Source organism: Athene cunicularia (genome assembly GCF_003259725.1).
Source record: "Athene cunicularia isolate RWA chromosome 2 unlocalized genomic scaffold, athCun1 chr2_part1, whole genome shotgun sequence".
Taxonomy (NCBI): domain Eukaryota; kingdom Metazoa; phylum Chordata; class Aves; order Strigiformes; family Strigidae; genus Athene; species Athene cunicularia.
The window spans coordinates 55,556,361-55,578,193 of record NW_020799095.1 but is presented as its reverse complement, the minus strand read 5'-3'; the positions used below and the strand labels follow the sequence as shown (position 1 = coordinate 55,578,193).

General features: G+C 42.8%; 1 protein-coding gene across 1 annotated transcript in view; it reads left to right on the top strand.

The window, feature by feature from the left end:
- Nucleotides 1-21,833, top strand: part of E2F3 (E2F transcription factor 3) — a 43,081-nt gene that overhangs the window by 253 nt on the left and 20,995 nt on the right. The gene's annotated exons all lie outside the window — the stretch shown is intronic.

Genomic DNA, 21,833 nt, shown 5'->3' with positions numbered 1-21,833 from the left:
GTGTAGTCTAAATAGAATGGGTTTCTGAAGCTTTTATGTGCTGAAATAATATTCAAGCATTATTTGAAAGTATTATTATTTGTTGTAAATACTTCTGATGCCTCCAAAATGCATGTCTCTCAGTTACACTCATGTAGTGATGAAGTATTGAGATTTTGGACAAGCTGCCAGGTATTGGAGAAGTAAGGCCATATTCCTGCAAAAGCTATATTGACAAAGTCAAACCAAAGAATAATGCTGACTGATGTTATATCTGAGCATACTAAATAGGAAGGTAAGGTGAAAGGTGGATTTATTTAAGAAATATTTTAAAAGCACAGTAAAGAAATGCATCTTCACAAGGCACAGAAAAAGCTAACTATGATCTCAAAGCAAACTTTACAAAAATTCTTGATGCGACAAGAGTTCATGAAATTTTAGGGAAGTTTGAAAGTGAAAGAGAAGGAAGAAAAGGATTTCCATCTCCAAAAATGTTAATGACTATACCTATCAAAGCCTAGATAATAGGAATTATAAAAAATCCAGAATGAAACTTGTAATTTTGGTAGCACAATACAATTTGTGCAACTCTGTACCATTCTAAAAGAAAGGGCTGTTGGTTTTCTGGTTAATAAATAATTAATCTAACCATTTTGCCAAAGCCTGTAAATAGTCAGTTCCAAAAGTCAGCATGTTATGAGAAACAGCCTCAGTGCATAGACTCTTTAGGCAGGCATTCAAAAAAGTAAATACAGCATGCAATTTATCTGATCTGGATGAATGTGGAAAAGAAACCTAACAAACCTGGACTGAATTAAGACATTGCACTAGTAGCTTTCCTACAACAAGCCCACTAGTTAAAGAAGGATAAAGAAGATCTTGTGTACACAGAGATGGAAATCTTCTGGTTACAGAGGAGACAGCACCCTTATAAAGTAGTCCTGCTCCTGTCTACTCTAATAGGAAGTAATTTCCAGATGGATTGATAGAGGAGATATAAGCTGAGCATTGTGGTGCTTGTCTTGTACGCCCTGACCCAGGGAAGAAAACCGTCCCCCAGCCGCTCAGCCATTGATGGTCTTCTTAGCTCTCTGCCACCCACTTAAGCTCACCCCAGCCCGGCGGCGTGGGATCGTTAAACTCCCTCTCACCTCCTTCCCTCCCGCCCCGGTGCGCCCCTACCCGGGCAAAAGGGGTTTTAGCACCCCCATCACCACCCCCCAGCCCCCCCTCCTCGGCATCCAGTCGGTGATGGTCCAGGTACCGGATGCTGTTCTAATTCCGAAATACTTTTACAAGAGCTTGGGAGCCGCGTTTATGTCTTCGTGCAGCTGGGAGACCGTGAGGACGGCAGGAGTTGCCTTTCGCGTGGGCTTTTGCAGGTGTTGGTTGCTGAGGTAGTGATGGAAGTTTCAAGGCTCGTCAAAACCTATCCAAAACTTTTTTTTATTTTTTTTTTTTAAATAAGCATCTTCGCTGTAAAAGTTAATTGATTTTTTTGGTGCTTCTGATCTTCAGCATATCCTAACGCTGCTCGGTGTCAAGCAGACTGGTTCAAGCCGCTTAGTAAATATTTGGCTGTCCTATGCAGAGGTTTGATTCCTGGAAGGTGGTGTTAAGTGAATACAAAGAGAAGTATATGTTACGGGATTGTTCGGGAAGAATAATTGTACGGTTTTTTTCAGCTTTGTGGGTGGGATGTTGGCACTGTAGGGAACTCCTAAAATTTCACCTTAATGGGTGCTACCTGTATGAATTTAGTGCATTTTTTTTTTTGGTATAGCGTTCACCTCTCTAACAGGAGGAACTCCTGGTCATAAAAACCTAGGAAGGCTTCTTTCTACCTTAAAGGTTGCTGCCTGCAAGAAAGTCCCCATGGAAGTTGTGAGTCTGTTGTATACCCTCAGCCACTGTGTTTACTTTAGGGAGAGGGGTGGGATGGGGGAGGAAGAGAGGGATCAGGTCACTGGTGTATACCTGCTCTGGCTGGCACCCTCCCAGGGTGATAAGCCATCTGTGGCACGTGCCAGGAAAGGGGCTGTGCATTCTGCTCTGCCCTGACAGCCATGCTCAAGCGTGTGCCCCTCTTGGAGCTGTGCTGGTTTGCCGCAGGCCCATCTTTTGTTAAGTAAGGCTGAAGCGCCCTAGTGCTCTGCCTCATCTTTCTGCTCCACAAACTGCTTGGTGGGGAGACCATCCAGCCCTTCCGCAGTTCTCCGACTCCCACCTGGTTTTCCCCAAAACTCGCAGAGGCGTTTCTGGGACTGGGAGGCAAGGGTATTTTCCCAGTTGGCTCCTAGCTGAGCGTTTTTTAGAAAGTGGTATTGGAGACTGGTTAGAGGAGTGAGAAAATGCTGGGTAGTTGAGGCAGTGAGCTCAGGCGAGTAGCACCAATATAAATTTAGAGCTTGATTAGTTGAGTTGCAAGTAGTGCATGGAGTCCGAGACCCCCAGCTGAAAACAAGGCCCTGCTATGCAAAAGACTGTAGGGATAAGTCTAGAATTTGGCCAGCACACCTGTGCTATGGTTAGGGTTATGAAAATGCTGTAGCTTTGCAGATGTAACTGCACTGGCAACCCACCCGTCACTTCCAAATATAAACTGGTATGACTGGAAAAGAGTCAGTACAGCAGTATAGTTTAGGCTGTTCAGGGAGGTGTTTGACTATATCAGCAAATTAAAAAGTTTCTTTTGCCGAAGTAAGCTGCTTCCCCCCCCTGCGAATTCATTAGTTACTTATCTGTGTTTGTCTAAGTGTAACCCTGCTGGACAAGCCTTGAAAGGTGGCCTAGATCATAACAACAGGTGGCTCCAGCACCAGGACGATGAGAGTTTGTACACTCTTCCATCTCCCAAGCAGGTGTCTCGATACTGTCCAAAACCAGTTCCTTGCTCTGTTGCTGCCTGTCATGGCAGCTCCTGCGGCCAAGGGTTGCTAACTGGGCTTTTGTACCCTGGGGAGCCCAGGCTCGGCGAGGCTCTGACCAGGCTGCCTGCCCTTTCAACTTGAGGAGCTTTTTCACCATTCCTGTGGAGTTAACAGAAAGTGTTACTGGGCATATCTAAAGCCCTCCTATGGCTTAAACACAAGTGGTAATGAAGAATTAACCCTTGCAAAGTTACCTTCAGCTTGCGCTCCTGGGGAAAGCCTGAGCCTCTGGAGACAGGGGTCAGTGCTGCTGCAAGGGGCAGGCGATCCTGCGTCCTCCTGTGTCCTGCCGGGTGCTAGTGCCGTTTCCCTTCTTCCATTCCGGAATCTCGGGCTTCCCAGGATGGAAAATTAACCCTGACCAAAACAAATAAATAAAAGTTTTTCTTCTGGGCAGGCAGGTTGAACCAGCTAATGGAAAGTCTGGTGAGTGCCAGGGACCATCAAGGGAAGGTGGTGGCCAGGGAGAGGGCACAGGAGTAGTGACGCTGTGCCACTTTGGTGGCAGTGAGCTTATGAATCAACTGGGCTCCTTATGTGTACGTGGAGAAATTCATGTTTGATGAGGTACCCCAAAAGCATTCTTGCTGGTGTTGCCTTCTCACTTGGTGTGAGAAAGTCAGTACCATTTGCAAATCCCAGTACTTAAAAATGGGACTGCTATAAAAGCAAGCTGCTCAAAATGTTTCTAATTCAAATAGTGGAGAATTTCTTACTGTCTTTGGGTTATAAAGATAAGCCTTTAAGAACAGGGCCATTTTCTTAGCCATGAGAAAATGCTTAAATGGAGACACCACCCACATGTTAAGTCCTTTTTAAAAGGGGCTAAATCCTCTTAACAAGAATATCTTTAGAGAACTCCTGTGGCCTTTAGATGACATGAGCTGTGGAGAGGCTGGTTCGGCATACTTCAGAAGGGGGCGGGAGGATTTACATTTCCAAACTGAATACTTAGCACCTCTCTCATTTTTCTGGTGGTTTAGAAAGCACCTCTTCCTCCCTCCTTCTCAGCAAGCCACAGCTGGAAAGGGAGGAAAATGGGGTAATGCACAGTCTCCTAGGTGTTGGGTAAAGGAACAGGCCAAAAAAGACATAAATACTGAACAAGGATCTAAGGTATGGGAGGAAAAACCTGTAAATTGCGTAAAGGAAGTGGGTAGTTAACTAGGAGATTTTCTTTATTTTGCAGGAATAAAAAGGTCTGTCTGTGAAGACACAGGTGTTTTCATATTCAGACCCATTTTTGCATTTCTTTGCCTGGTAGTTTGTGTTATTAGGAATGAATGCTAGCATGAGTCTGGGGTCTTTGCTTTTTGAACAGCATTTGAGGGAGTTTCTTTGCTCTAAATCCATCTCCTCCAGCAACAGACTGTTTCTGAGCCCAAGGAAGTACCACAGTGTCCTTTGGCACAGCTGTCTGAGGAGAGTTCACATGTATAAATCTTGATTGCCCTAACTGCCAACAAGCATCTAGTGGAAAGGAGTCATCCTAATAAAAAACATACAGAAATAGCCTGTAGCTTGCTGTGCTTGCTGACGGTGTCTTTGCTCTCCTCATGCAGAGTCCAGCTATGCTGGTGTGGCTCCATCTGTACCAGAACTACTGCAGTATGGTAGCCCCACGATGATAAGGACTTCTGGCAGGCTTCCACGAGCAGCTGAGCACTCAAAGGCTTTACTGTTGCTGGAAGGAGCAGGCTTTCTTCTCCCTCACCATCTCTTCTGTAGCATCTCCTTTGTCCTGCCTGTGGCCCACCAGTGGTCTTCCCTCACCTCTGGTGCTTAGGGACCATCCAGCTGCACTGATGGGTTGGTTTTCTGCTACTTTAACAAGGTAAAAGAACTGGATCTGATGAGCATTAGTTCTGGCATTGTGGTAGGTATTGGCCATATGTGGTCCAAGATAGGATGAGTGAGATGAAAGAAGGAGACAGGAGGTTTCCCATGGTTTTGAGTTGAGGTATTAAATTGGCTCACCGAGCCTCAGTTTTCAGAAGTTGGTCTTGACTGTTTTCACCATGAAGAAGGTATCTTCCTTGTGCCACCAGTCTGCTTGCCAAAGGCTGGATATAGGTCACTTTATGGCCAGTTTATTCTTCTGTAGAGACTGCCTCAACTGATTGAGCAATTCAAGGCATTTTCTTTCCCCTGATTTTATCCCAGGTATGTTAGTGGTACTCTCTTAATTTTTAGAGTGTGCTCATTTGTGAGTATGTCCAGGCATTTTAAGAAAAAATAAAATCTTTAAACTTAGGAATGGCTGTATTTTGCGAGAGGAAAGGTTCTCCCACTACTTCTCTGACTATGATTGTGGCAAATGTTTGAGGAAGAAACAAAAGAAGAGGGCTTGCACAGGACAGCTCTTTTATTTGCTTTGAGAGAGTGCTTCCTTAGTCAGAGGTTACGGTGAGTTTTATAGCTACCAGTGGCCTGTGACTTCTGTCTAAGCCCTGTCTGAATCTAGTTGTGGTTCTGATCTTAGGTAGCAACAAGTACTATCTATGATGTAGTTATCTTCTATGAAAGAAACAAATAATTTTCTTTGTTTCTGCCTTTTTCTTATTTGTTTTCATTTTGAACTTGCTGTCTGTAGTGTTGTTGGATGATACTAGATATTGTGGTAGGGGAAAATGATTTTCTCATATATGTTTCTCTACACAGTTTGACACATTATCTTCTGTCCTCAGGTGTTGTCTTCAAGCTGAAGAGCGCTAGACCATTTAATTTCTCCTGATAGGAAAGCCATTAATGTTAAAGTGAAGGTGTCCTTTCATAAAAGAACCACCTGGGTGTGAAAACAAGCATGCCTGTTGGTTGTGAGCTTCCACTTGTGAAGCTTTTGGAGACTGGCAGCTTTGAAAGATGCTTTGAAGATGGTAGACACAGGCCTAGCAGGAGCCAGAGACCCTTTTGGATCCAGGTTGTTTCACAAGGTCTTAGCCTGGACCTGGTGGGTGAAACAGGAGGTGTGGAGCAGAGGGGATGAATGTGCCCAGCTACTGTGGGAATGACTCACTACAAAGCATAGGTTGCAAAAAGTAAAATGAAGTAGTGCTGTTTCTATTTGGAGCCCCTGTCCTGTGGAGGCCAGTAGGTTCGGTGGGGCTGTGGGAGGGGAATCCAGGCCACTCCTCCTGTCCAGAGCACCGCGAGGGGGATTGGGTGAGAATTGAAGGTGAGCTTTTCTTAGTAGCTACAGGTATGACACCTTTCAACCCGTCACGTTTCACTTCTGATGGTGTGTGCTGGGCTGATGGCCACAGCCCTGGTGGCAGGGCTGGTTGTGGTGCCGCTGTGGAGCGGTGGGTGGGTGGCTCAGGCTTTAATCCTGGCTTGTGGAGGAGCTGTCTGCTAAGAATGGGTTGGAGACTGTGGCTTTGTTTCAGATGGGTTTATTGCACTGATGGTGGTAAGGTAGATCCAGCCCTGCCCAGAGCGAGGCCTCAGCAGATGGAAAGCTCTTCTTAGTGTAACTAAATCTCCAGGTTTTACAGCCTCTGCAAATAATCTCATTTACAGCTGGCAGCACTGAGTGTGTATATATGGTGGCAACTCTCATCCTTACAAATGACTAAGTTAGACTTCAGGCTTTTGTTTTGGCTGGCAGAGTTAATCACTTCCTGCATTATTTTTCAAGAGCAGAATTGTATTTGCTGCGACGGGGAGAAGAAACCCCCTTCACGTGCCCAGGGGCAGTGGTGTGTGGTGGGAGGGGGGCTGCTGTTGAAGTATTTGGACTAGGTTTCAATTTCAGTTCTGTTTGAAGACAGATTTGGCAAAATTGCCGAAATTATCACATCTTTATAAAAGGGAACTATTTCACTTCTGTTTTCCTCAAGTAAGTTGGTCCAAAACCACACTTGGAAGTGCTATGCCTGGCATGGGTGTCTCTTCAAGTACTATGCTGTCTGCTTGGATGGTGCGACTGTTTGCTGGATCTCATGGCATTTGTGGAGTTCTTAATGCCTTGTGGGCCCAAGGTGAACTGTGGTAAATATTTCTGTCTGCAAGCCCTGCAAAGGGTGAAGACAAGAGTTTGACTAGGTGTTGACAAAGCTGGAGCATACTGAAAATGGCCTCTGCTGTGTAGTAGGAGTATACTACTTCATGCATTTTAGACTTTCTTTTATACATATATGAATGTGTATGCACATCATCTTTTATACATCTCAAAGGTGTTGGTAATTGTTTGCAAACTGAACTTGCCTAAGGTTAATGGCATGTGTCTCTCTTGTCCTACTTATGAATGTAAACAGTTGTTGACCTGTTACAGTGTGAAAACTAACACACTAACTCTATCAGTGCTGCATGTGCGTGCCCTGCAGCTTTCAGACTGCTGTACCTAGGTCTTTTGTTTAGTACCAAGCTAGGAAGGAAAGGTGAAGCACTGAAGATCACCTTTTCAGAATCAGCCAGGCATCTCTTCTGTGACTGTGTTGAGTTAGGGAGGCAAGTATGGCTTTTGTTCATTCCACGGGGATGTCAATGACAATCTCTAGAAGTAAAACCCGTATCCTGTTTTGTCACTTCATTTAGGTAGGAGACTTAGTTTGATCACCTGAATCTACTTTCAAGATTTCATCTGACTTGTATGTGGCTGCATCTAGGCCCAGAAGTGATCACTACGTAAGGCTGACGGCATTTTCAAATGTCCTACTGCCAGGATCTAGGAGATGCTTTTTGGGAGGATGCTTGGTGCTTCCTGCGATGTTCAGTTGCAGTACTTCAGATGTTGGGTCCTTGGTATCTTGACCTTTATATAAACAAGTTACTGTTAAAAGTAGAAGCTGCTATTATTTTGACTTTCATTTCTATATCTTTACAACAGGATTTTATAGTCTCATCACATAGACATTGCAAGCCACTAGTTGTTTGCAAAGATGTGTAAAAACTTGTAGAAAATATCTAAACAACTATTTTTGGTAAAAATAAATTGTACCAGGAAAACTAGGTAACAAGAGGTGTCTGCTTAGCCTTGGCTCCTTCAACTCCAGTGTTCCTACTCCGAGTTGTGGTATGTGTGTGCTTGTTAATGTATGCATAGATTCTAGAAGTAATTTTAATTAATGAACTTCTTAAAAGACTCTCTTTACAGTGCTATTCTGTTGGGATTTTTTTGTGTGTGGTGGTGTGTTTTTTTTTGGTTGTACAGCTGTTGGTTCAAAGGTTGTTGCATATTGCATAACGTAGTGCTAGAAAGTGGGGGTGGAAAGAAACTCATTGGCAAATGTCCTTCCTTGTTCATTAAGGTGACTTAGAAGTCTCTGGTTTAGGTCTCAGTGGTGGCTGTCACCATGAAGTGCAAGAATCAAATTTTTATATATTGTCAGGCTTATAGATCTGCTCTACTAGTCCTCTCTATATATGACATTCTCTTAATTTTGGTTCTACCTGTTAAATAGAAATTCTTCTTAAAATTGGAGTGCAGTAACAGATGTTAATTTTTTTTTCTGCAAGCTACCGAATCTGGACTGTAAGGATTTCATGTTTTTTTACACATCTTAAACTACAGATGTAATTTTAGAGTGAAGCACTTCTCCATAGAGTGAGTGTACTATGCTCTCTATAAAATTTAGCTTTCAAATTTGCCTTGCATGTCGTTCAGAAACAAACTGGAATGTAGACTTGCTTGTCTCCCGTTTACCTAGACTCCCATTTAAAGCGGTGTCATCTGGCAAATTTCAGGTGTGAAAGTAAAGTAACCTCTTGGCCTGGTATTTATATTGGTACAGCCCATTTACATTGACAGTAGGCTTCTGGCTTTATGGGTGTTACCACAGTGTAAGTAGATAAGTATGTAAAAATATAAAATTATGTGCAAAAAGGGTTTTGCCTTGTACCATAGGTGGAACAGGGGGTTGTGTGCATCAGGTTGTCTACTGTATACTGGAAAATATATGCTTTAAGGAGCAGGCCTAAAGGGTTTGCTGCATTCTCTGTCTGCTTCTATAATGGAAACTGGGCTTTCCTTCACCCTGTGCTTGGGCTTTTTTAACAGCTGCCAGTTTTAAAGTCGTTTTTCCAACCAGAGACACTAGAAATGGAATTATATGGAATTGAGCGATGCTAGTAACTTAATATTGCCTTCACTACTTGTTTTCTTGTCTTGCTAACTCTGGAATTAAATGGCAATTACCATGTATATATGCTGGTGTTATTTTGCCTTGCCAGTGTTGTGTTTTTAGACAGCGTTGGTCCCACACATTGACAGTCAGTTTTTTGTCCCTGTACAGTAAGCTAGTTCACACTTTGTCTAATGTCTTCGCATAGCGGGAATTGATGTTGGTTACAGCTCTCACAGAAGGCTTTTGTGTGGCAGTATCTGAAAGCTGTCTTGTTGGAGCTTTTATCAAGGCTATTGCAACGAGGCCATTATCCCTGCTCATGGTGAACATAGATATTCGCAGAAATTTTTATAATAATGCTTAGTAAGTGGCATGCTGGTAAAGAGTGACAATGCTGAAGTGGTACAGAAATAATACCCGAGGTGGCAGCCATGCTGTGGTGGAGTGTTATCTGGCCTTGCAGGCTGGGAACAGGGTGGAAGAGAACCCTGCACGGGGCAGACGGAGGGTGGTGATCAGGGCTATCGCAAGCATGAATAATCCTGGCTGTCGGCTCAGCAGAATAAAGTTCTACTTTTCATGGTAAGGCTTTTATCGAGCAGCTCCAAGTAACCCAGATCCAAAATGCTGTATAATGGTTCTGCACCTCTTTTTTTTTTTTTTTTTTTTTTTTTTTTTTTTTTTTTTTTTTTTTTTTTTCCTGCACGGTATCTGTCACCTAAAAATGTTTCTTGAGAGTTATGTAAAACTGAGTTGGAGTTGGGTGAGAGGAAGCCGAAACTTCACAACTCTTCTGTAGTACTCTTTTTAAGCACAAACCTCTTGAGCCAATAGAAAAGACAACTTACTACTTGAGGTGGGGGCGGGGAGGACTTCAAAAATTATAATAGCATTTTCACTGGCTGCTTTGTCTTGACACTGGGTGTTTCACTGAGTTGATTCTTTTTTGCCCCTCAGGAATTGGGGGTTAGAGAAAGCTCTTTTGTAGAACACATTGTCCGGAAAGCATAAGCAAGTTGCTCGTTTTCCTTCTCTGGTTCTTAATCATAAGAGCTGCCTTTGATGATTTTTTTCCCACCTCAAATTAGCAGTTTATTTATAACATGCTAATGTTCTTCATGCCCGTTGGTATTAATGTTCTGTCGTGCTGAGCTGAGAATTGTTCTCTGGAAAACTGACACTGTGAAGATGACATAAATGAACATGGGAAACTGCATATGAAAATTCAGGTGGCTTTTGGTATGACTTTGGTTCACACTTCTTTCTATAAAATCACTTAAATTTCTGTTCTGATTTCACCTGTTAGTCACATTTGTGTTGCTGGTTTTTATTTGTTACTTAAAGAAAAATGCATGCTATTGACTTTTGGCATCTTTGCTACCCTTTCATTCCTGTTGGCATACTTCTCCATGATAGTCTTCTGCGCACTGCTGCCAGCTACTGCCTTGGATTGAAGGCAGGGGAGTGAGGAACTTGAGGGGGTATTTCCCCCTTCTCAAGGCCCTTGCAACAACCATTTCACAACTGAGAGCCTGCAAGGCCCCTGCAGGAAGGTTTTTCCAGATCTAGGGGTTAGCAATATCCCTCCCAGTGGTCCTCTGCTTCAGCTGCTCTACAGAAAGACTGAGGAGCGTTCAAAGACTGGACCACGTGACACAGAGTGTCTTGTGCATGGAGGAAATGGTAAAATAAAAACACATCCCATTGAGTTGCTGTACTTGAAGCCATGTGCTTTGTAGGTGTTTACAGGAAAGGTGGTAAAGAATGGTGCAAGATCATTTGGAGGCCTCTACCGTTGTTGGCTGGTGACCTGTTTCCTAAAGATGCTCTTCATGTTGCTGCTGGCCTTGGGTTGCTGAAGTCCTTCCCTTTTCTCATCTTGGTTACATCATGCTTTTGCTGAATATGTGATAAGTGAATGCAACGGTAGTGAACAAGTTGCATGCTGTTAGCTAGATATTAAGGTTAGGTACAGCCTTCTGTGGACAGAAATGTTAATACTTAGAAGAAGGTTTCTTTTGTGTTTTTTTGGGAGGTGTCAGAAATCCGCTTTGCTGTGAAGGGGAATGGTTAGGGGATTCCAGAGACTGGCATATTTAAATTAAAAAAAAAAAAAAGAGAGAGAAAAGAAAAGCAAGCTTGTAGGCAGGCAAATACCCCTTATTCAGAGAAAGCCATATGTTCAGGATACTATCCTTAGTGTGATTTATTTGCTTCAGAATTAGGAAAGAGGGTTGCTAGGAAGAAGAAGATGCATTTGATTCTTCCACCTTAAAGAATTTTATAAGGGCAATTACTGTCTCCCTCCTTTCTTCCTCCTTCCTAGTCCTGGAGAATAATCAATTTAGCAATAAGTCAGAGCAAGCAAAAATGTGATTGTTCTCATCTGCAATGCAGACACTATGATGGACTCTCTCTTTAAGGCCAAAATCAGGTATTTCTGCCTCAGTGAATCACGAGTTATCAAGTCATTCACTGTTCAGTAAGAAAGGATCAGAATTTCAGTGTTTTTATTTTCCCCTTCAGATTTGCCTAGTTTTTGTTTTCTTTAATACTCTTTAGCTCTTCCAATGTCCTCAGTGCCATTTTGAACACTTCCCTACTTCCTCCAAGCGGTGAAGCAGCACCAGTTGTGCCAGACAGACATTGTATCTGTTGCTAGTACTTCCTTTGAAGTGGAGAAATGTTGCTTTCCCAGCCATTTGAAGAGCTTGGTAGCCTCAGCATGTGAAGAGTAGCCCTCAAACTCTTGCTTGCATGGCAGTTGAGAAGGGAAGAATCTCCTTCAGACCTTGCAGGGAGAAAACTCTAGGCATCTGTGAGATGCTGTAGTATATCTAGCTAAAAATATCAGATACTTGAGCTTGCCTATTGACTTGTTTGATGGCAATGCCCCATTGAAATGGAGCAAGCCAACAGATCTGGAATGGCTTTACACTTGGACTTTGTGTGATAGTGTAATGACACAAGAGGGGTGGCATAAAGATCCCTGTAAATGTACTTGCCCAGCAGGGCTGTCCCAGCTCTTTGCGTGGTCATGCAAGCATGGCATGCAGAAAAGACTAGGGACAGCCTGCCTGCCAGCAGCTATAATGGTCCTGGAAGGTTTACTTTCCACCTGAAAAGCTGGTGTCAGATACCATGTCTAAATTCAGCCCCAGGCCCTTTGGTTATTGTTGCACAAACTGTGCAAAAATTTATTGTTCTGCTGTGAAGTTATGCCGAACACCTTCTTTAAGTAATTCCCCTCTCCCTGTGTGCCAGAGATGGTGCTTTTTGTCCTCTTTGTTGCTCTGCCTCATGTTTGAGTGCCCCTCCATGACTGTATGTGCATGAGCCCCAGCATGAAGCAGGTGCAGGGATCTTCCCAGCTAGAACCTTTTTAGATACTCTCATCTTGAAATAAGAGTGTGGGAAGGTACACGGTCTGCTCTTCTCTGAGGAAGAATGTGTAATGTAACTTGGTAGGTGTATTAGTCTGAACTGAGGTGGGTGCGCGGGTCAGGACTGATGCAGTGGCACACTTACGTGGAGATCTTTATGCATATGTTACTACAAGTCTAGCTGTTTGTGCACCTGCACCCCATGCATGTAAAACCGGAATTTTTTGGATAGCAATATTGGTCAGGGCCATGACTACTTGCGTTCTTGTTCTTGTGTGTAACTGCGTGGAGAAAATTCAGCTTTCACTTAGCTTCCTATTGCTTTCAGAGGTGGAGTTGAAACTGAATTTCTTAGGTCTGCTTTGACTACCATCACATGGTTGTGGTATCCCGATCTGATTTTTCTTTTCAGAAAAAGGGTCCAAAACTGCGCGTGTTTCACTCCGTCCATTTTGGATTGAACTGATCCTTTTTAAAGACAAATTTAGGAGCTTCTCTTGTGAGAAGCTACACTTGCAGATACTCCAAGTATCTGCTGGTGGGTTTGTGGAGATTGTGTTGTCTTCAGACTTGCTTTCTGAGGGGACAAACTGCTAGTCCTGCCACCAGATCAGCCAGCTGCATGTAGCATCTTGACTATGGCTGAGACTGGATTATTGAGCTCAGTGATGTGAACTTCAGATTGCAGAGAAACTGATGAAGGCTTTTGATTGCTCAAACAAAAAGACAGGACATATACATATACAGCCTTGGGGCTTGTGAGGGCTGAGCAGGGGTCCTTTTCATGAGCAGTGGAATGAGGTGTGTGCTTGGGATCTTGAGCTGGGCTTTTGCTTTTCTGGTTTAACTAGCTACTTGTATCGCCCCTGGCACAGTCAAATTGTGTCAGTTGCTTTACTAAGCATTTTTATCCAGATTACCAATTTTGACAAAATGTTTTGGTTTTTTTAAGTTTGGTATCGGTATCTTTAAGAAGGCAGGCCAGTGATGTGATTTGGGCAAGAACCTTTTACAGTTGCAATATGGAATTCTTTCACCTTAATGAGAGAAGGCAGTGGTTTGAGCATACGCCAGTATGCCTTTCCAGAGCTGTGATACTGCTGAACCACAGTGGAAATCTGGAACCATAACGACACAGCTTATAGGAAGCTTGACTCCCTGCATTTAACCACAAATGTGGTCAATCTTAGGAGAGGCAATAACGGAGAGGAAGAAAGGTGGTAGCATTTGATTAGCTTTGTTCTTCTTGTTTTCTGCAGTGCATCTGATGGATACAGCTCCAAGCTGTGAGAAGAGTGATAGTATTGCTGACTGATGGTTCCAGTTTCTTCCTTGTTACACTTTGAAGATAATCTTTTAGGGTAGATATAACAAGACTTGCTTTCAGCATATTAAATTTAGTAGTCACATACTATTATTAAACACTTGTGCTGCTTTGTAAACTGTTCAGTATTTCTGAAGACAATACATATAGAAGAGGATTAAATACCATGTCAAGATCCTTCAGGTCATCACTAGCTTCATCTGGGGACTGAAACACAAAGCCATTCAGTTGTGACAAGTACCTGCTGTGTGTGAGTGAGGGAGAGAAGTCTTCCTGTTGCTCCTCATCATTGTGCCCCAGACTAACATGTTAGATTTGTTTGGTTCAGCAGCATGGGAATGGCTGTTTGTCTTGGAGATGAAAATACCCTCCTGCTTCCTATCTGCATGTTCTCAGAAATGAAATGTAATCCTCTCATAATCAGGGTAACCTTAATTACCTGCTGGGGTAGGAAGGAAAAGACAAATTGGGGATCGGGTCTGTGCTACTAGGAGTGCTTACTGTGAGAGGATTTCCTGGAACCATCCTGGGAGATGCTTTGGGGATGTGGTTTCACATCCAGCTTACAGTTGATCCAAGTCGGTGCCACCATGAGCAGGGTCATGCTGCCCGCCCTCCCTGCTCACGCGGTCCCACCGCCTCCCTGCATCGGCACCCGCCCTCGTATGGCCCCGCACTTGGCCGGGCCAGGGACCTGCTCCAGCTGAAAGCTAACACTGGGCGAGCGATTAGTTTTCAGCCCGGTGAGCTCCCCAGCCCAGCTGGCAGCGTGGCTGGGGTGGAGGCGGCCGGCGGGGGCTGCCTGCCTTGGCAGCAGGGTCCCGAGGTGCACCCTTGGCTGCAAGTGCCCGCGGGCCGGGCGTGCTCCCCACGCGTGGGATGCCTTGCTTGGCACGACAGCAGACCGAGAGCAAGAGCCTCGCTGTGTGTGCGACCTTAGCATCTAGAAGTGGGGTGGAGTTGTGCGTAATGAAAACCTAACAGATGGCTCTCTAAAGAAATAGGCAGCTTTTGTGCTGTTACTTACTGCTTGGGTTACTGACCGCGTGCAGCTGCTTGGTGCCTTGCCGGCAGCACCCAAGGGCTGGAGGGAACTTGCATGCTCTCCTCATCTCCAGCTTTCAGCTTTGAAAGGCTTGGGGGCAGTTTACGGCTTTTGTGAGCACGCGGAGGAGTAAACGTGGCTGCAAATGTTCTCAATTTGCAGAGGAAAATCCACAGTTGCTTAAACTGAGAATCTGCGTTTTCTCAGCGCTGTGTTTGCACTGTGCCTTGTACATTCGGCTTCCAAGTCCCTGACCAAGGCTCCCAGGCTACATGTAATTTAATTACAGTCTGATGGCTGGCATTGAAGTAGGTGAAGATATAAATGTAATTTGTGCCTAGAAGTTATGTATGTAGTGAGCTTGTAGTACTGGAGACTTTCTCCAAAATCCTCATCGCTATCAGGAAATACCTCCTGAGGGAAGACTGGCTATGCTGCTTTGACAGATAGAGTTGCTCTAAGCAGGGCTTTAACATGACTGGTTTTTAACAGGTGAAAGTAAAGGCAATGTGGTCTTGCACAAGAGGTCACAGAAACTCTGGAGATAGCAATTGGTATGGCTTTTACTGCTAATAGCTGCAGCTACAGCTAAGGGGCTTATCTTGCATGGGTTATGAACATGGGAAGGCTCATAGAGCTTCTGGTCACATGAGTGGTAGTGAACACGAGTCATGCAGAGCTCATGAAGGAAGGTTGAGCTTCATGACTGCACTCATAGCATAGTCTCCTTTCTGCCCCTCAAGTGGAGAGATGAAGCCAGCCTGCATAGGTGGCGAGAGCACCCAGAGCTCTGCTTATTCTATACTGCTGCAGAATTTGGCCCTTGTGACCAAAATACACGGCTGAATTCTGGCTTCAGCTTAGAAGGAGGTATATCATTTTGGTTGTAAGGAAACCTCCATGTACAAACTCAACTACTGTGGTACTAAGTAACTTTGGAGACACCCTTTAATTAATAAGGCTGCAAAATAAGTTAGCCCTTTAATCTGTTACTAATTTCAAACATAACTATTTCATTATTGATTACTTCAGCAAAAAACTTCAGATGTGTTTATCTCACAAACCTTTGACATGCTGCCCGCTGTCAGAAGCCTCAGCTGTCCCCACAGCAGCAGCCAAAATTTCCATCTTTTTCCCAGTACTTTCTTTAGCACCATTGTGCATTGAAGCATTTGCAGGATGGTAAAATGTGAAAGCTGTGTAGCATTCCAATTTAGTTTGGAATTCAGTGTTTTACACAGTGAACGCTGTAACTCTGCCATATTTACTTTCTTGTATTTAATTCAATAAAATGTATTTACCTGAAGCGGACACAAAATTTCCAGTTTGCTGTGGAAAGCATAGGGCCACGCTGCAGAACTTGTTCCAAGTTATGCTGAGTGTGAGGGCTTCTTGCCAGTGCAAAACGCTCAGTGCAAAGGGAAGTTGGGAGTAAGAAGACTCTCGCTGCTATCAACAGGCGCCTGTTGAAAGGATAGAGGTTACGAATGTCAAAACAAGACAACAGATTTTTGGGTTTTTTGAGTTTTATACTTCCAAGACAAACTGATGACTGGCAAAGCAGGTTTCTTACAAGACTGTCTTTAAAGTGCTTTTGTTTTATCTTGGGTAAGAACTTGCAGTCTCAGATACTGAAATGTAGAGAAGTTTTTTTAGGTGATCTTGACTTTACAGTTTGATATAATTTGGAATTAGAGTTGGGAAAACAAATAGTGTAGAAAATGAGGATTGATTTTTTTTTTTTTTTTTTTTTTTTTAATTTTTTTAAATTTTTTTTTTTAAGAATCTACCACATTGCTTTTTAGCAATGAAGGAAATCTACAGGCTGGTGGAGGCTTCCTGTGGCTGCCCTGAGTTCTCTTACCATTCCTCCTGCTGCTAAGAGAATAAAGCTGTTGTCCTTCCTATCCATGTACCTTTGAGAAAGGCCATCATACACAGGCTATTTTTGATCCTATTCCCTTCCATAATTATATGTAGCTTTTAGAAATCTGTCTGTATGGAAAGATCCCGTGTGCTTTGGAAGGGCTCATTTGATCTAAATTTAAGGATGTCTCATGTCCAGTTGTGAAACTTGTTATTTTAGTTTGCCCTACCTACAGCTTTTACTAAAACCAGAGGAAAAGGATGAAGGCACTGAAAAGTGTGTTTAAGAGGAGGGACAGATGACTTATAAGTGGGACTGCATTTGAAAATGAAAAGGATCAAGGTATACTGATCTTAAGAGAAAGTTACGATTTTTGTGAAGAAGGCACAATTCAATCATATGGTCATTTATCTTCTGAACAGATTAAGGTACATTTGTAGAAGAACTCATAAGCCTGAATTGAGTAGGTAATTTTGAAGAGAGAAGAAATCTATTTAAAGAAAGGAATTTTTAGTGCAGCCTTTAATAGGTGATATTTTAGTGCTAGATTCCACTGGAAGACTTCTCCAGGCTTCTGGAAAATCCCATTTAGCTGTCCATTGCCTACGGGATAGTTCTAATAACTGCACAGTTATACAACAAGGCAGGTAGCAGAAACAGAAAGAGGGGAAGGCAGCAGTGCAAGAAGCCAAATGGGCTTTCTCTGAACTGTAGGCTGCAGTGAATAGAAATTAAAGCTTATGAATAGACACCTGAGTTTCCGCTTTCATCCTAGATGCCATCTCTCTTAGCTCTGCTAATGTTCTGTTCTTCCAGTCTCATTCTGTCATCCATAAAATTTCCCTAAAACTTGGTATGTTCAGCAGTCTTGAAATAACCTTTTTTGTAGGGTTTAAGTAGTGTGCAATTATAAGCATGGAGTTCTGTATGCAACACTGCAAAAAGTGCTTATGGTGTTTTTTAAAATGTTTACTAGCAGTATCCAACAACTAGCTCTTCCACTTTCACCCTTATTCTTTTCCTGCCTTTCTTCTCCACCATCCAAATGCTAAAAAATGACTGTAGCTGTCAGACATGTGAATGAAGCTGATAGAAAAGGCATTTAACTTTGTAAAGCATTTTGATTTAAAAAAAAAAAAAAAGTAACTGTTGGTATGGCTTTGGATTAAAAATTGGCTAAGTGGCAGGAAAAGGGTCCTTTTGATTGATTCCATGAAGATTTGCACTAATCCAAACACTATGGTGTGCTTTCATCATTGTCCCATAAGTAAACAAAAAAACCTGTTAATGATAGTAATTGCTAGCAGAACAGTAAATGATAATGGAACTCTCACAACTTGCTCTGTAGGCACATTCGAACACACTGCGTCTTTAATACAGCCAAAGGCTAAGTTGTATGCCAGAGAACAGGGAATGCAAGCTATGCTTTATGAAAGAGGGCCTGTATCATGAAAAGCAGCACTTCTGAGAATTCTGTAGTGGACAAGCAACTGTGCACTAGCTTTCAGTACAATGTCAAGGAGCGATGGCACTGAGGCTTGTGTCTTGGCATGTACAAAAATGGAAATAGGAGAGGGGATACTTTTGCCTTAGTGAACGGTTTTGGTGCAGCTGATACTTAAAATAACATTCACAATTCAGTGCTAGTACTTTTAAGGGGAAAATGTTGAATATAGAAGATGGTGTTAAACAGGGCAGCAAAAATTATTTGAGGTCTGAAGAAAATGCCCTACAGTGCAACTTACTTTGCTTATGGAATTAATATTAAGGGGTGACTTGACTGTTACACAAGATACAGATTTGGGAGGGGTGATTGAGATAGCTGATGGTTGTGCTGCCATCCAGAAGGATCTTGACAGGATGGAGAAATGGGTTGTCAGGAACTTCATTAAGTTCAGCAAAGGGAAGTGCGAAGTTTTGCCTCTGGGTAGGGGTAATTCCAGGCATGGGGATGGGCTGGGAAAACCCGATGGAAAGCAGCTCTGAAGAAAACAGAAGGCCTTGGGGTTCTGATGGACCAGCAATGCACCCTTATGGCAAAGGCGACTGATGACCTCCTGGGCTGCATTAGGCATTGCATTACCAGCAGATTGAGGAAGATGATCTTTCCCCTCTGCTCAGCCTTGGTGAGACACATCTGACATGGTGGGTCCAGTTCTGGGCTCCCCAGTACAAGAGAGACATAGACTGGAGCAGGTCCAGTGAAGGGCTACGAAGGTGGTTAAGGTCTCAGCATCTGATACACAAGGTAAAACTGAGAGACCTGGGACTGTTGAGCCTGGAGGAGAGACGGTATATAAACACCTGATAGGAGATAGTGAAGAAGATGGATTCAGGCTTTTCTCAGTGGTGGCCAATGACAGGAGAAATTGAAATGTGAGAAATTCCATTCCACTGTAAAGATTTTACAGTGAGGATGATCAAATGCTGGAGGCTTTTAGGTTGTGGAGTCTCCTTCATTGGAGATATTAAAAACCCAACTGGAGCATTCTGCTCTAGTTGCCCCTGGTTTGAGCACTGGGGGTGGTCTAGATGATCTCCAGAGGTCCTTTCCCACTTTAGCCACTGTGAGGTGATTCTGATGTTGAAGGACTTCTTAAAGGGTTGAACTTGAGCACATTGAGAACTTAGTACTGAAAGCTGAAACAATGTAAACTCCAAGTGGAAATTAGAATTTTTGAAGGGAAAACAATCATGAATTAATACCTGCAGGTTTTGACAGAATGAATGTTTTGCGCTCTAATTTCTCTGCAGTTATGCTCCATAACTTTGTCTTTGAACAGCCTTGAGGTCAGCTTTTTGGTGGGAGCAACTGTGTGTGTGGTTCTTCCTGATAGGTGCTTGCTCACTTATCTTTCTCATGAGATTCTAAAATTGCATGGCAATCTCTTCCTATCCTTGTCTACAAGATAGCTTAAAGTTACTAATAGTATAGCAACTAGGGGATATCTTCTGGTGTGTGATAGGTAGGAGGTCATATTAGGAAGTCAAATTCTTTCATCAAAGGGTGGGTTAGAGAGAATATGCAAATTCATTTAATTTTAAAATTTGAGACTTCAAGGTAGTTTAAGTTTTTCTGGAGAAGTCATTTCAAGGTATTTAGTGTAGAGAATACATAGTAAAGAAGACAAAGTGGAATGGACAGATTGTGTCTGGTGTGGGTCAGTTTTAATACAGAGTCAAGTTTTTGCTTGACTCTGACCTGAGATGTTCTGCTTTACCAGAGCCAATACATTTCATAATCTGAGAAGGAACAGCAACTCCTGTTTCCCTGAAAATTTATTCCTTGTGATGACACATCTGTTTTGGATGTTGTCTTGTGAATTGGGCTGTCACATCAGCTTTTTAGATTGCCCTATCTATGGCATGGCAGAATTTAACCAGATATGAAAAATAAAATTTAGTCTACCAGCACTCATTCACTTTTCTTATGAACTGTTGTCGTCTTGTCTTGGCTTTATTCCCCCTCTATCACTGTGAATAAGTAAAACTTGCTATTTGAACCAAACAATTTGTCTTCATTTTGCCAGCACTCCCAGGTTGTTCTGCTCCTTGGTGTGGCTGATGGAGTGATAAAATGCTGCCGAGGTAGGATGTGCATCATAGTGAAAGCTCGGTGGATTAACTGTTCTTTGTGACATGACATAGAATTTAAAACATTAAAAACCCCGCTATCTTTGTGCTTTCAGCCATGTAAGCTGTATGCTGCTAAACTGACCGGTGCAGTAAGAGCATATGCAACAGCTGCCTACCTTGACGTGGGGAGGGAAGAAACAATCCATTTCTAGAGTTTAGCAACCCAGACTAGGTAAAAATCAAGTTCAGTTTGTAGTCAAAAAAATGTGCTGTGAACAAACCTTCTAATGGCAATACTGGCTCCTGATACATGATAAAGGAGGTGGTCAGCCACAGCTGGGGTCTCTAAGTCCCTGTTATTTGTGATTCTTTCCTTTGCTCTCTTACATGCTTTTGCCTGTTTCTGTGACTTTCTGCTGATTTGGACCCTCCTTTCCGACTGCTTCTAGGAATAGTTGCTTCTGGATATGTAAACTGTTTCCTGTTTCTTGGGCACTTGTTTGGTTTTTTTTTTGTTACTCTGAGGCTTGCTATGTGGAGGAGGTTATTGTGTTAACTTCTTCAAGGTTACTTGAGGATATTTTTTTTAATGTGATACTAGTAATTTCATTTTCAAAACTACCTAATTGCAAGTGACAAATTGATCTCTTTGTGCAAAGTCAGCATTATAGTTACTTGTAGGCGTAGAAATAACTTCTCAGGGTTACTCTGTTTGGACAATGTTGGGACTTCCTTAAAGTGAACTAAAACCCCCACGGTTTACATAATGTACAGAACTATCCTGTATTAAATGAAATACTTAGGAACGATGTTATTTGTCATCGTCTGACTCTAAGTGTAAATCATTGCATATCATCTGGGTCTGGTTGTCTCCTGAACTTTTTTTTGTTATCTTTCACAATGTCTTTTGGAATCTATATAGTATTTCTATTTCCCTAAATGGAATCAAAGTACATTTATTACTTTTGGGGAATCCAGTTGCATGTTTGTATACTTGTATGGAACTCGGTTAAGGAAGTACTTCCCCTAACTAATTACATGAGTTGAACAAGTAGTTAGATGTAAAAACCATCTTGCCTCAGGCAGTAAATTAAAAATAAGGAGTCAAGATTGGTGTCAACTTTTTTTAAGAAAGGATTCTCCTCCTTTGGGGGCAAGAATACCCAATGCTAATGTGCACCTGAGTATTTAAAAATTACTCCCTTCTAGTTTGTAGCTCTCTGCTATAGTTTCTGAAGTGTTTGCATGTGAATCCTCTTTGTCATCAATTTTTGAAAGAATGTACAAGTTAATTGGTTCCTGGTGAATCACCTGTCAGTAAGTAAAGTGATGCAGTCCCTTGGCAGTGCACTGGTACAACTTGGTACAGGTATTCTGCATGGAGTGCAGGAAGGTTTGGGGTGTCAGGGTGGGAAATCTTGAACCACAGACCTGTACAGACAAGAAAACTTGCACTGCAGAAACTTCATTGGTGTAATTTCACAGATTCCGTCCTTGTAAGTGTACTGTATCCAAGGAAAACTAAGCTTGAGATGCAGTGGCTTAGGCTGGCAATTTAGTGAGCAAACTGTGATGCAAGCCCAATCTTGCATCGCTTCAGTACACCTACACTGAGATAGCACTGGTGTGGCTTTGTGAGTGCTCCTCCTTCTCCTCCCTTTTGA